Genomic DNA, 13,613 nt, shown 5'->3' on the forward strand with positions numbered 1-13,613 from the left:
TTAGTCTGGAGGGTCCAAACAGGCTCACTCAGATGCCTGACACCTTGTCAGGATGGCAGAAAAGCTGAACTCAGTACAACCCCTCTTCCTTTCTATGTAGCTTCTGGGTCTCTCCACAGGGTAGTCATACTTCTTACATGGCAAGTGGCTTTTCTTGGAGAAAGTGGTCCTGGAGACAGACCAAGGCAGAAGCTGAAAGGCTTCTTCTGACCCAGAGTTGGAAGGCAAGAAGCATCACTTCAACTGTGTTTCATTAGTACAGGTGAGTGCCTTTGGTCAGTGCAGGTTTAAGGGGAAGGGAATTAGATCCCACCTTTCCATGGGAGGAATGTCAAACAATCTGTGGCCATCTTTAAGATGCATTTTAACTGTATCTCATTTAGTCCTTACCACAATAACTCTATGAGGTAAGTTCTCTTAAATTATACTTGCTTTAGAGATAAGGAAACTGTCATGGAGAAGTTAAGTAACTTGCCCAAGGTTGCATAGCCAGTTAGTGGCAGAGCCAGGATTAAAAAGTGGTAATGTAGGGGTGACTGGCTGGCTCAATTGGTTATGTGTCCAACTCTTTGTTTCGGTTCAGATCATGATGATGGTTTGTGAGTTCGAGCCCCGTGTCAGGTTCTATGCTGACAGAGCAGAGCCTTCTTGGATTCTTGTTCTCCCTCTTTCCTAGCCCCTCCCCTGCTCACATTCTCTCTCTCTCTTTCTCTGTCTCTCTCTCAAAAATAAATAAATAAAAAAGATTTTTAAAAAAGTGGTAATTTAGCTCCAGAGTTCAATGTTTTAAACATTACATTTTACTCCCTCAAATGATTCGCATTACCTTGAACAATTGTTTTTAAGTGGCTGGGTCTCAGTTCCTCATGCACAATATGAAAGGCTAAGGACAGAGTTATTTTCCATCCCATATGCATTAGAATGGCCACTACCAAAAAACAAAAAATCAAGTATTGGTGATGATGTGGGGAAATTGGAACACTTGTGTACTGTTGGTAGGAATATAAAACAGTGCAGCCTTTATATAAAATAGTGTAACAGTTCCTCAAAAAGTTAAAAAAAGAATTACCATATAAACAGCATTCCACTTCTGGGTATATATTCCAAAGAATTAAAAGCAGAGTCTTGAAGAGATAATCTGTATACCCATTCTCCTAGCAGCATTGTTTACAATAGCCAAAAGATAGAAGTAACCCAAGTGTTCATTTTTGAATGGATGAGGAAAATGTGGTATATACATACAGTAGAATATTACTCAGCCTTAAAAAGGAATGAAATTCTGACACATGCTACAACTTGGATGAAACTTGAGGACATTGTGGTAAGTGAAGTAAGTCAGACACAAAAGGGCCAATAGTGTATGGTTCTACTAATATGAAATACCCAGAGGAGTCAAATTCATGGAGTCAGAAAATAAAAGGGTGGTTTCCAGGAGCTCAGGGAAGGGAGGAATGGCAAGTTGTTGTTTAATGGGTATAGAGTTTCAGTTTTGCAAGATGAAAACAATACTGGAAATGGTTGCTCAACAACGTGAATGTACTTAACACTATTGAATGGTACACTTAAAATGGTTACAATGGGGCACCTTGGTGGCTCATTTGGGTAAGCATCTGACTCTTGATTTCAGCTCAGGTCATGATCTCACAGTAGTCAGATCCAGCCCCGAGTCAGACTCTGTGCTGGTTGTGTAGCCTGCTTAAGATTCTCTCTCTCTCCCTCTTCCTTTGCCCCTCCTGATCCCAAATAAATAAATAAAACTTAAAGAAAGAGAAAGTGAAAGCAGGGGAGAGACAGAAAGAGAGGGAGAGAGAGAATCCCAAGCAGGCTCTGCCCTGTCACTGAGGAGCCTGACACAGGGCTCAATCCTACAACCCTGGGATCAACCAACTGAGCCACCAAGGCACCCCCACCTCTTTATCCTTCAGAAAAAAAATTTTTTAAATGGTTACAACAGCAGACTTTATATTATGTGTATTTTGCCACAGTTAAAAGTAAAAATTTCATCTTCAACTTTTATAATTTTGTATAATTTTTATCCTATATCTAATATATATCCTAATATGTCTAATATATATCTTATATCTAATAGAATAGTAGCTTCTTCTGCTACACTTAGAAATAAATTTGTAACAAGTATTCCGATTATGGGTTGGCACCCATACTCTCATAATTTTACAGAAAGAAGTCATTTAACTCATAAGAAAGTAGAATATGTTATATAATCTCTTTTTTTCTAAACATTGAAATAATGAGTCATTAAGAAAGGTGTCTAGTGATGTGTATAGAAAGTGACTAAAATATACAACAGAATTAGCAAATCAAACAGGATTTTGGACTCCTTACTCATCAGGACAGGCCAAAGCAAACAAGGGTATATTGTATTGTGCTGTAAAGGTCAATAAATTCAGATTTGACCAATTCGGGACAGGTGGAGAGATGTGGAAACCAGGGCCTTTAGAACTGAGCCTCACCCCAATATTCAAACCATGGAATAGGACTCATGTGTGTTTCTATTGCCTGGAGGGTGTCTTGGGGAAAAAAACCAACGAACCAGGTGCTGGGTTTCAGAAAATTATTTTACCAGGCCATTTAAAGGAGAGCAAGTTTGATTTCAAGTTGTAATCAGAGGATGAATATAACTGTTTCTTCAAATGATCAGAAAGCCTATAAGGAAGTATTCCAGAGGCACTAGTAAACCTCAGGGCAAGAAGGAAAAAGAAAAGGAAATGCTGGGTTTTTTTTTTTTTCTTTCAATTAAAAAAAAATTTTTCTTGGGTCACCTGGGTGGTTAAGTGTCCGACTTTACCTCAGGTCATGATCTTATGGTCTGTGAATTCGAGCCCTGCATCGGGCTCTGTGCTGACAGCTCAGAGCCTGGAACCTATTTCGAATTCTGTCTCCCTCTCTCTCTGTCCCTCCCCTACTCATGCTCTGTCTCTCTTGCTCTCAAAAATAAATAAACATTAAAAAAAGTAAAAAAAAATTTTTTTCCTGATTATCCAAGTAAAACATGTTCACAGGGGCATCTGGGTGGCTCGGTTCATTGAGTGTCAGACTCTTGATTTTGTTGAAGTCATGATCTCGAAGTTTGTGGGATGCAGCCTTGCCCTCTCTCTCTCTCTCTCTCCTTATCCCCTCCCCACCTCTCAAGGTGGATAAATAAACTTCAAAAAAATTGTTTTGAAAGAAAAGAAAATACAGCACAATGGACAGTTGTGATTTTGATGGCCCAGCAGCTCTTTTATTTTCTGGGTATGTCACACCAACAACCATCTGGCCCTAGTGGGCACTGCTGTTTTTATTTATTTATTATTTTTTATTTTTTTAAGTTTATTTATTTTGAGAGAGAGAGTACGCCCACATGCGTACTTGAGCAGGGGAGGGGCAGGGAGAGAGAGAGAGAGAGAGAGAGAGAGAGAGAGAGAGAGAGAATCCCAAGCAGGCTCTGCACTGATAATGCAGCACTGATGGTGCTTGATCCTACAAACTGTGAGATCATGACCTAAGCCAAGATCAAGAGTCAGATGCTTAACCAACTGAGACATCCAGATGCCCCTATTTTTATTTTTTGAGAGAGAGAGAGAGCACAAGTTGGGGAGAGGGGCAAAGAGAGAGAGAGAGAGAGAGAGAGAGAGAGGACCCCAAGTAGGCCCCACCCTTAACATGGAACCCAACGCAGGGCTCAATCCCAGACCCTGGGACCATGACCCAAGCCAAAATCAAGAGTCAGAGGCCCAACCAACTGAGCCACCCAGGCACCCCTGTACTGCTGTTTTTTTTTTGTTTGTTTTTTAATTCTGCTACAGGGGCGCCTCGGTGCTCAGTCAGTTAAGTGTCTGACTTCCACTCAGGTCATGATCTTGTGGTTCATGGTGGTTCATGTCGGGATCTGTGCTGACAGCCTAGAGCCTGCTTCAGATTCTGTCTCCCTCTCTCTGCCTCTCCCCTGCTTGCACTCTGTCTCTTTCTCTCAAAAATAAATAAACATCAAAAATTTTTTTAAAAATTTCTGCTACAGCATGAGGAATGTAGGCTGTGCTGACTTGCCCAACTCAAGCAGAACAGACCCTGTCACCTCCCCTTGGATCTGTCTTCTTTCATTAGCCTGCTTTTCTGTCACGGTGATTGGCTTAAGAGTAGATAACTGACCCACGTTAGCCAATTCCATTCTCTGGTTACCACTGCCCTGGCCACTGTGATTGTGAAATTGCTGGACATGTGATCTAAAATGGCCAATGAGAATTTTTCATTGGGATTATTTTTGCTGCATCTGTTTTCTCCTGATGCACCTTCCCACCACTGCACACACACACATAAAAAGAATTGGGGGAACATTCTTTATTTCTCTAGTGGCAAAACTAGAAAATGTGAATCCAGGAGCTGCTGGCAATAGAGTCATAAGGCTTGTGGAGAAGGCAGATCTGTGACCCCAATGTACAGAGAGGAACAGAGAGCACAGATGGAAAGGAGTCCCTGTTTCCACTCAGTTCTTATAACTGGTTCAGTGAGCCAATAAATATTCTTTAAATTAAACTAGTTTGGGGTTTCTGTCACTTGCAATCAAAAGAGCCCTGGCTGATATATTTAAAAAAAAAAGTATAAAGAAGCAGAAAAGAACACATCCATAGTGCTACTTCTCAGTGCCAACAACTGATAATGCTGTGTCATATGTACTTGTTGTCTTTTTTTTTCTTTTTGGTTTTTCATTAGATAATTTCTAGTATCATCGAAAATTTTAGTAATTATACTTTTCACAATTGGTCCCATAATATTAGACATATAGGTCATTTCCAAGTTTTTGATGCATTTTGGGCATACATTTTTGTTTGTATCTCCATTATTTTTTGGGATATGTTGCTACAAAGAGAATTACAGAATCAAAGGGTATGAATAGTGACTTTTAAGGTTTTTTTTTTACTTAAAAATTTTTTTTCTTTAATATTTATTTATTTTTGAGAGAGAGACAGAGTGCAAGCAGGGGAGGGGCAGAGAGAGAAGGAGACACAGAATCTGAAACAGGCTCCAGGCTCTGAGCTGTCAGCACAGAGCCCGATGGGAGGCTGGAACCCAGGAACTGCGAGATCATGACCTGAACCGAACTTGGATGCTTCAGACTAAGCCACCAGGGTGACCCCCCCCCTTTTTTTTAAATTTTTTTAATGTAAAGTTTTTAAAAAATTTTTTGGTAAAAGTGATACATGATAAAAAGAATTAAGCAATTTAAAAGGATATAAAAATGCACAAGTTACCTTCACGCATGTTTCTTCTTTCCCAGACTGTCTCTCCCTCTCTTTATATACATGTATGTATCTTCCTCTGCCACTTTTAAAGAAACCTACCAAATTATGGTATTATGAAAATACTCTTGTGTACTTTGATTTTCATTATTTATTTATTTACTTATTTTTTTCTTAATATTTGGTCTATTTAACTGTGTACTAAACTACTTCTGAAGTCAGAGGACACCTTTTTTTAAAAAAGTAAACTGTACAGGCAACATGGGGCTTGAGCCTTGAGCTCACCACCCTGAGATTGAGTCACATGCTCTACTGGATGAGCCAGCCAGGAGTCCCAACAATATATTTTTTTAAAAACTGCATGGTAGGGCACCTGGGTGGCTCAATTGGTTAAACGTCCAACTTCGACTCAGGTCGTGATCTCACGGTTCGTGGGTTCGAGCCCCGCTTCAGGCTCTCTGCTGTCACTGCAGAGCCTGCTTCAGATCCTGTCTCCCTCTCTCTCTGCCCCTCCCCCACTTGTGTGCATGCTCTCTCTCTCTCTCTCAAAAATAAATAAAAATTTTTAAAAATTGTGAAAAAATTGCCTCCTTCCAATGATGGACATCTAGGCTTTTTCTAGTCTTTTGACACTACAAACAAGCCTGCATCAAGTACCCCTATATGTAGGAGTATCAAAATGTGCAAATATATCTGTACAACAAATCTCTGGGGGAGAAAGTACTAAGTCAGTAGTATTGTGCTAGGCCTTCCCAAAATGTCTTCACAATTGCCATCCCAGATGAACTCCCACCAGTAATATATGAAAGAGCATACTCTCATCAAGATAATGCATTCACAAATTTTTGTTAAATAAACAAAATAGTTTTGTTTTTTGTCTTGCCCCTGTGATCAACAAATATTAGTTTCTTTTTGTAGTTGTAATTTGACAAATTGCCCTTCCATCTGGAATTTATACCTCCATCTGTCATCTGTGAAACTATTGGCCTTATTGCATCTTTATCAGCATTAAGCATCATCTTTATATTATTTTATTTATTTATTTACTTTAAGATTTTACTTTTAAATCTCTACACCTAATGTGGGACTCAAACTCACCCCAAGATAAGAGTGGCACACTCCACCAACTGAGCCAGCCACGTGCCCCAACATTACCATTATTTTAAATCTTTAGTAATTTAATAGGTGATAATAGTATTTCATATTAAAAGCTTGTATCTTATTCATTCATGCAACATTTGTTATCCAAACACCTATAGTATGCAGATGTTCTTCTGATGACAATGGTAAGACACTGTCCTTGCCCTCAAGGAGCTTACATTTCTTTGATTACTAATGAATCTGGACACTAAAAAATGAACACTTTCAAGTTGTATCTTAAACCAGGAGTTGTACATTGTCTCAAACTTTATTTACTTCCTTGCCTACTTATTTAGCATTGTCTCAAACTTTGTAAGGAGACAGGAGATGATCATTTAATTATCTTTTAAATGTTTTTATTTATTTTTGAAGGAGAGAGAGAGAGAGAGCATGAGTGGAGGAGGAGCAGAGAGAGAGGGAGGCACAGAATCCAAAGCAGGCTCCAGGCTCTAAGCTGTCAGCACAGAGCCCGATGCAGGGCTCGATCTCATGAACTATGAGATCATGACCTGAGCCGAAGTTGGACGCTCAATCGCCTGAGCCACCCAGGCGCCCCGAGATGATAATTTAAAGATGATATTTATCATTCTGATTGGAAGTGGGATCTACAGATGTGTAGTGGAAAAGTGGCATTTTCGGACTCATTTACATAACTACTTCCATTCTGTTATGTAGAAGGGAAAGTCCATAGGCTTCAAGAAAGTGGGCTAAATATAGTGGCAGGTGCCACTAACTGACTGCCAGTGTCTACTGTCCCCTTCTTTTAGGAATAGGATTATTTCACTTTTATTTTTTTTATTTTATTAAAAAAATTTTTTTTAAACGTTTATTTTACTTTTGAGACAGAGACAAAGCATGAACAGGGGAGGGTCAGAGAGAGAGGGAGACACAGAATCGGAAGCAGGCTCCAGGCTCTGAGCCATCAGCCCAGAGCCCGACGCGGGGCTCAAACTCACGGACCATGAGATCATGACCTGGGCTGAAGTCGGACGCTTAACTGAGTGAGCCACCCAGGCACCCCAGATTATTTCACTTTTAGTGGGGTATATGGCCACTCGCCTAGAGACTATGTTTCCCTTGAAGTTAAGTATTGGGCGTGTGAGTAGGTTTGGGTCAATTACATGTAAGAAGTGTTATAAGAAATAGCTTGATTGTTTCTTAGAGAGGAAGCTCCTACTCCAGACCTTTTTTTTTCTTTTTCCTCCTGTGGGTTGGGAAATAACAGGGATTGGAAATCAGTGTTGAAGGTCACAGGGACCAACTACCAGCCTGGGATCCTGGATGAGCTGATGAGGCAGAACTGCCTCACCAGCCTACACCACTCACCTCTGGATTGTTATGTGAGAGAAATAAACTTCTGTCTTATTGAAGTCGTTGTAATTTTGAGTCTCTGGAACAGCAGACTGGTCTGTATACTAATTGATATGTATACATAATGGAATAAAGTATGATAGGTGCTCAGAGGCCTAAACGATTGGCTCCCCTGGCTCTCCAGCTTGCTGGGTCACACTGCTGATCTTGGGACTTGCTAATCTCTATAATCAAGTCAGCCAATTCCTTACAATGCCTCTCTTTAAATGTATATTATAAGAGCAAGCTTTGCTCAACGGGGAAAGGGCAGCCTCTTCATCAAATAGTGCTGGGAAAATTGAATATCCACATGCAAAAAAATGAAAGTAGACTCTTACGCAAAAATTAATCCAATGTATTCAAAGCCTAAATATAAGACCCTAAACTATAAAACTCCTAAAAGAAAGGAGACAATCTTCATGATATTGGATGTGGCATGAATTCTTGGATATACTGCCAAAAGTACAGGCTACAAAAGCAAAAATAGACAAATGGGACTATATCAAACTTAAAAACTTGTGTTCATCTGAGAGTTATAGCACAGGGAATACAGTGAATGGTACTATAATAATGTTGCATGGTGACAGATGGTGGCTATGCTTGTGAACATAGCATAATGTATACAGTTGTCGAATCACTATGTTGTACGCCTGAAACTAATGTAACATTGTGTGTCAACTATAATTAAAAAAGGAAAAAACCCTTTTGTTCATCAAAGAACATAATCTACAGAATGAAAAGGCAGTCTATGGAATGGGAGAAAATATTTGCCAACCATATATCTGAAAAAAGCTTAATATCCAGAATATATAAAGAATTCCTATAGGGGTTCCTGGGTGGCTCAGTCAGTTAAGTGTCCAACTTCATCTCAGGTCGTGATCTCACAGTTCGTGAGTTCGAGCCCCACATCGGGCCCTGTGCTGAGAGCTCAGAGCTTGGAGCCTGCTTCGGATTCTGTGTCTCCCTGCCTCTCTGCCTCTCCCCCGCTTGCATTGTCTCTCTCAAAAATAAATAAACATTGAAAAAATAAATAGTGAAATTAGTCAGAGGAAGACAAAATTCATATGACTTAACTCATATGAAGACTTTAAGAGACAAAACAGATGAACATAAGGGAAGGGAAACAAAAATAATATAAAAATAGGGAGGGGGACAAAACAGAAGATACTCATAAATATGGAGAACAAACTGAGGGTTACAGGAGGGGTTCTGGGAGGGGGGATGGGCTAATTGGGTAAGGGGCACTAAGGAATCTACTCCTGAAATCATTGTTGCACTATATGCTAATTTGGATGTAATTTTTAAAAACAAAAAATAAATAAACAATAAAAATTAAAAAAAATCCGTACAATTTTAAGGGGTGCCTGGCTGGCTCAGTCAGTAAAGCATGCAACTCTTGATCTCAGGGTTGTGAGTTCAAGCCCCATGTTGGGCTCTATGCTGGGTGTGAAGCGTACGTGAGAAAAATAAAAATAAATAAATAACTTTGAAAAGGGAAGGTCATCTTTGGAGCTAGCTCAGCTACTTACTTGCTATGAACATTTAGGACAGTTACTCACATCCACTGTGTTTCAGTATCCTTGTCTGCAAAACAGGGATTGGAATTATACATACTTCACAGGGTTGTTTTAATGAAAAAAGGAAGTAACACATGTAAAAGCATTTTGAAGAGTACTTAAGTAGTAAATACATACTTAATGTTGGCTATTATTATCTCCAGGTGATGGGATTATGTATGATTTTGTGTCTTCTGTTTTGTTTTCTATAGGAAATAATCTATTTTGCAATAATAAAAAGAGTGAGTTAAAAAAATAATGCTTTTCATGATTACCATTGCCTTTGAAGTCTAAAATCCTTATTATAAAAGCTGTATCACACACCTAGCATATCCTTTGTCTCTGCCCTGCCAGAGTACTCTTAAAATATATTTTTAATTTTTTTTCAACGTTTTTTATTTTATTTTTGGGACAGAGAGAGACAGAGCATGAACGGGGGAGGGGCAGAGAGAGAGGGAGACACAGAATCGGAAACAGGCTCCAGGCTCCGAGCCATCAGCCCAGAGCCTGACGCGGGGCTCGAACTCACGGAGTGCGAGATCGTGACCTGGCTGAAGTCGGATGCTTAACCGACTGCGCCACCCAGGCGCCCCTTAAAATATATTTTTAAAATGCAGTATTACTTCTGGACATGTTATACATACCTCTTTTGTAGTACTTTTGCATGGATAGTTTGTATGTCTGTATCAATCCACTTAATTCCGTTCTTAGACGTTAAATACTGACCGGTCCATTTTTGAATCCCAATAATGTACCTGGCACTTGGCCTATGGATGCTGGGGTTTGCTTTAAATGAAGTAAACTGATTCAACCAAGCAGAGCTTTGGGAGCTTTTCAGGGTTCCTGATGTTTCCAGAGGCTCAAAGTGGTCCTTTAGCACAGTTTTGGCTTCAGGTACAGGAACTTGGGCCCAAATCACAAGCCTGGTCTTATGTTTATAACAGGTGCATTGTCATTGCCAAGATTTGAGCTTCATCGAATTGCCACTGGGAAGAGCAAATCTCCACTGAACATTGGTGTATTCTTTATTTGTGAAAAGAAATGGGAGGCATCTATGACTTCTGTTTACCCCAGACCTCTGGGGAGTATGCATGTAAGGTAATATGATTATCAGGCATATAAAGTAATATTTAGGATCGTATATCAAAGGTCGCACCTATTTCTTTTTCTTTCTAAAAATTTCCATGCTTTACAGACACATCTAACAGTTTTCATGGAGAAACCCAAGAAAGCCTGAAAGGAGGTATGTTAGTGTGAATTAATGAACAATTTTGGATTATAGAAAAAAGTTAAAAGGAAGCTTTATTTATAGACCATATAATAGCTTAGAAAATATTTTCTTGTAGTCTTAATCTGGGGATCTGCTTTGATAAACAGAGAGATACTTTGTATTTAATATTTCAATAGCTATTATATTTGAGAGTGCTTCTAAGGAATTAAAAGTGTTTGATAGACTTTCACCTTAGATACTTTACATAGGGACCCAATCTTGTTCATACATTTAACTTATATTGTCAATATGCACCATTTAAAATAAAGACAGGTTTTAGCCTAATTTATCCCTCCCCGAAAAAGCACAAATTCTGTATTAATACAGCTTCACTCATACTAGGAGCTCAGTATTACAATACTATCAATTTGCTACCTGATATGAAAATCTGTGCGTGTTCTTGGAAAGACAGATTCATGTTTGTTAAGGTATTAGAGTATGACTGTATAGTGAGACTAGAAGTAAGGGACTCTTTGGGTGCCTTGGGTGGCTCAGTTGGTTAAGTGTCTGACTTTTGATTTCGGCTCAGGTCATGATCTCACAGTCGTGAGATGGAGCCCTGTGTCGGTCCCAGGGCTCAGTGGAGCCTGTGTGGGATTTTGTCTCTCCCTCTCTGTCCCCCTCCACTCACACGTGCATGTTCTGTCTCAAAATAAATAAATAACACTTAAAAAAAAAAAGAATAAGGGTAAGATTAGGTAAGATCTTATTAGGTAAGATTGTATGTATTCTTAGAACTAGTGTGTATTCATTGGAGAAATTTTGGAAAAATCTATCAGGGATGATTAGGATAGGATACTTGATCACTTTATTCATGCAGGGGCAAGATTTCATTAATCTTTTTTCCCCCATTAAATGCTAATAAAATAAATTTGCCAGGGAATGAGTAATACATCTCTACCAAGATATCCAAGGCCATCCATCCATCTTTTAAGGAACACAGTAAGAATATACTTATTAAATAAATAAAAATGAATACAAACTTGTATTAATTCCCTAATTTCAACCAAATGTGTATTTTGGGTTTTCTTTTCGCACATCTCCTATATACCTCACATCTTAAAAAGCAAAACAAAACAGAGAAACCCGGAACAACCTTTGTTTTTCTCTGGCTAATTTTTATGGTTTCATTATAGCTAATGACTTTTCAACACAGGAATCCTCCTGAAGAAAATGTCCTAGACTCTGGATAAGATGCGCATGGGAAAAACTATGCTGTTAATATTTTTCAGAGGACCCAACAGCTCAAATTCCACTCTCTGGTCCTTGATATCCAGTAGGGAAGTGGAGCACACAAAGAAGGGAACCAGCGACATTCTCTCTTTTCCTCTGCTCATCTGTCCTTCTTTCCCTGTCCCCCAAATGAACACACACACACACACACACACACACAAACACACACACACACCCTTGTCTGCTGCTCTTAGAAAAAAGGAACACCTTGCTCAGTTTTATTAATCTGAAAATTATCATTCATGATCACAACGTGGTTCTTTTGTATCTTTAAAAGCCTTCCTTAAAATGCAAATTCCTGAGGAGAGGTGGGGGGGGGGAGCAAAATCCTGGGGGTGGGGGCTGGGCTCATCACATCTTAAACTGTTAACCACCCACCCCAGGAGGATCACTTAAGGCACTTGGGGAGGTAGGGCAATACCTAAGAGAAGGGGAGAACCAGTGGGGAGCAAAGTAGATACAGGTGGAGAAGGTGGAAGATAAAACCACACATGTCTCACCCAGCTCTACACCTCTAATCCTAGTATGTTACAGATTGTTAACTCAGTATCAATTATTTTATCTCAACATTTGTAGTTCTTGGCAGGCCCCAGTGTATTTTCGTTCTGTAATTGATTTGATCTTCTTAACCTGGGTGGTGGTGGGGGGAAGGGAATGTTCTTTTTTTTTTTAACCCTTGTTCTTTTCTTATAGCTACATGGATCTCAAATATAAGGATACCCACCATACCCATTCCACTGGGGAAAAAAAAATAGGTTCAGAGGGTCAACTGATATCTCCCAAATCTAAAAGCTAATTAGAATCCAGATTTCCTGATGCCTAAATTCTACGTTCCATTTACTATTCCTCATAGACTCTTTAGACATCTGCTCAGTTCAAATACAAGTAATAGGAATACATCCACAGAGAGAATATTTTTAGAAAGTGTATCTATACATAAGTATAAATAGCTTTTCTGTACATCACTGCTATTTTGAAACATTGATCTAAAAAGGCTTAGTGACTACATTTTGTGCTAATGCTCCACTTGTCTGTCAAACTTTAGCCAACCTCTATCTTCTGGAACCCAACCTCTATTTGGAAGTAAATAGAAAAAACCTTGGAGCAGTAAGGAAGATACCATAAAGAACATCCACTAATGCCAGAAGTTTCAAAGAATCACTGTCAGGCCCTAACCTAAAATGTATCCATTTATTTTTTGTGCTCTAAATAGGGATAATGCTTTAACTAGTTTAACAGTGAAGTTTCTTTTTTTTTTTTTCTTAAGATTTTATTATTTTTTAAGTAATCTCTACAGCCAGTGTGGGGCTTGAACTAACAACCCCAAGATCAAGAGTTGTATGCTCTGCCAGCTGAGCTGGCCAGGTGCCCCAGCAATGTAGTTTCTTAATCCAGAGCAAGTGAAATGATTTAAAGGAATGGACAGCAGAGTCACTGTTTTATTCAGCACTTATTTTTTTAAGTGCCTACTATGCTTTCCTAGACTAAATGCCAGAGAAATAGAGATGCAAGTGCAGAGAAGCAAACATATAATTACAATGATGTGGTAGGTGCTACACTAAAGGAAGGTATAAATCCTTGTCTAGTCACAGAATGAGCCTCGCACTATTCTGCTTAAGAGGGCGAGACAGCTTCCTGGAGCACTAGTCTCCCTAGTGCTTTCTAGTGAGCCTTGCAGACTGGGTAGGTGAGAAAGAACCTGGTCCCTTTGGGGAACAGTTTCATGTGGTTAGAAACATGACGAGACAAAGAGGTAGGGGCTGGGTCCTGGGGGCTTTGTATGTTAAGGGTTTAAATGGTATTTCATAGACAATGGAGACCATTAAA

The sequence above is a fragment of the Neofelis nebulosa genome, chromosome 7 (genome assembly GCF_028018385.1).
Source record: "Neofelis nebulosa isolate mNeoNeb1 chromosome 7, mNeoNeb1.pri, whole genome shotgun sequence".
NCBI classification, from domain to species: Eukaryota; Metazoa; Chordata; class Mammalia; order Carnivora; family Felidae; genus Neofelis; species Neofelis nebulosa.